Source organism: Penaeus chinensis, chromosome 6 (assembly GCF_019202785.1).
Source record: "Penaeus chinensis breed Huanghai No. 1 chromosome 6, ASM1920278v2, whole genome shotgun sequence".
Lineage (NCBI taxonomy): Eukaryota > Metazoa > Arthropoda > Malacostraca > Decapoda > Penaeidae > Penaeus > Penaeus chinensis.
The window spans coordinates 2,813,052-2,815,551 of NC_061824.1; the positions used below are offsets into that span (position 1 = coordinate 2,813,052).

At 37.9% G+C, this 2,500-nt stretch overlaps 1 protein-coding gene across 1 annotated transcript in view; it reads left to right on the forward strand.

The window, feature by feature from the left end:
* LOC125026650 (tubulin glycylase 3A-like) overlaps window positions 1-2,500 on the forward strand; it is a 60,658-nt gene that overhangs the window by 29,888 nt on the left and 28,270 nt on the right. The window lies entirely within an intron of this gene.

The following is a 2,500-nucleotide window of genomic DNA, read 5'->3' on the forward strand; positions in this document are numbered from 1 at the left end:
TTGTGTTAGGTGTGTGTTATGTTTGATGTATATTATGCAGTCTGTATAATAGTGTAAGTGTAATAAATAGTGCAAGTGTTTTTATTAAAGTGTTAGATAAGTGGGTAGAAGGATAGATAGATAGGGTAGATAGATGTAGGTGTTTATTTATATCATGTACTGCAATATGTTTGTTTGTGTGTGTGTGTGTGTGTGTGTGTGTGTGTGTGTGTGTGTGTGTGTTTACACATACGTGCGTCTGCGCGTATGCATGTGTATGTGCATGCGTGAGTGCGCTTTTGTCTGTCTGTCTATCAACCTGTCTGTACGTCTGCACTCGTTATTAGAAGTAAAGGTACTCACATCTACCTAAAATAAGAGAAGAGATGAGGGAAAGCGACAAGAAGGAAGGGAAGAGGAGGATAATGAAATAAAACAGCTGTTGAAAAATACGAAAGAGGGAAGAGGTGGTTTAAGTGAATATGAGACATATATTCCTTCGGCCAAAGGAATTGATGATATGGAGAGAGGGGAAGAGGAAGTAAAAGTGAGAGAAGAAGAGAAGAAGGCGGATAAGTAGAAAGGGAGAGAGGGGAAAGAGAGAAAGAGGGAGAGAATGAGAGACAGATTTAGAGAAGGGGAAAAGGAGGGGGGGGGAGACAGAGAGAGGGAGAAGAGAGAGAGAGAGAAAGAGAGAGAGAGAGAGAGAGAGAGAGAGAGAGAGAGAGAGAGAGAGAGAGAGAGAGAGAGAGAGAGAGAGAGAGAGAAAGAGAGAGAGACAAGAGACACAGAGAGAGAGAGAGAGAGAGAGAGAGAAAGAGAAAGAGAAAGAAAGAGAAAGAAAAAGAGAGATAGAGATAGAGATAGAGATAGAGATAAAAATAGAGATAGATAGATAGAGAGAGAGAGAGAGAGAGAGAGAGAGAGAGAGAGAGAGAGAGAGAGAGAGAGAGAGAGAGAGAGAGAGAGAGAGAAAACAGAAAAAGCATAACAAAGTGAAAGGAAAATAAAAGCGCAAGATTTTGAAAAATATTATGGTAATTAATCATGATAATGAATATACGAAAATGATTACTCTTTATTCCTGTGATAATTACATAACAAAATATGATAACAACGATAGGGATAAAGAATTATATACGATTGAAGACGATATTAACAACAATTATAATATTTTGATATTATATATAACAAGAACAACAAATACAAATAATTGACTGTCAATTATTGGGAAAACTGCATCACTTTGTTTTGTTTATTTTCCTTTGCTTTCATATTCTTTAGATTTTTATTTTGTTTGTTTGTTTGTTTCTTTTATTTCTGTATTGTTTTGTTTTATATATTTATTATTTATCTATTTATTCATTTATTTTTTTTTACTTTCCTTTTTTCATTTTTTGGGTTTGTTTCTTTCTTTTCTTTCTTTATTGTTTTGTTTTATATTTTTTATGATTTATTTATTATTATTATTTTTTTTTTTTACTTCCCTTTTTCCTCTTTTATCACATTACATCCTTCGTTACTCCATTCTTGCTTTCTTCTTTTCCTTCTTATTAATTTCCTCTTTTTTCCGGTCTTATCGATATTCCTCCTCTCTCTTGCTTTATTAGTCTCTCCCTTATTCTAGTTAAATTATTAATTTTTCTTCTTTTCTTTTCTTTTTACCAATATTCTCGTTTATTTTTTTTTTCCTACTTTTGTTTATTTCTCCCTTTTATCTTCTTTATCACTCTCTCTCCCTTTCATATTATTTTACTTTATTACTGTCGTTATTCTCTCTTTATCACTTTCTACTTTTCTCTCTCTTTATCACTCTTCTCCTTTTCTCTCTCTTTATCACTTTCTACTTTTCTCTCTCTTTATCACCCTTCTCCTTCCTCGCAATCTTTCTCGTTTTTCTTCCCCACCTTATTATTCTCTCTCTTTCTCCCTCTCATTTTCTTCTCCCCCTTTTTATCAATTTCTCCTCTATCCCCTAATTTTACTCTCTTCTTTAATTCTTCGTTTCTATTCCTCTTTCGTATTCTTTCTATCCCTTTTTATTTATCTATCCATCCGCTTTTTTTCTTCTCCCACACTTCCTCCCAATTTATCATTCCTTTTCTCTTTCTCGCCTTTCTTACTCCTTTCCTTCCCCGCTCTTTCGTCCCTTCTCTCTGTCTTGTCTTCTTCTTTCCCTCCCTTTCTTTCCTCCCTCCTTCCTCTCTTCCTTCTTTCCTTCCTCCCTCCCTCCCCTTCTTTCCTTCCTTCCTTCCTTCCTTCCTTCCTCCCACCCTCCTTCTCTTCCCTCTCCCCTCTCCCCCCCCTCCTCCTTCCCCACCTCAACCTCTTTCCCTCTTTCTCCTCCCTCCCTCCCCCCCGCCATCAACCGCATCACCCCCACCTCACCCCCTCCCTCCATCTCTCCCCTCCCTCCCTCCATCTTTCCCCTCCCTCCCTCCATCTCTCCCCTCCCTCCCTCCATCTTTCCCCTCCCTCCCTCCATCTCTCCCCTCCCTCCCTCCATCTCTCCCCTCTCTCA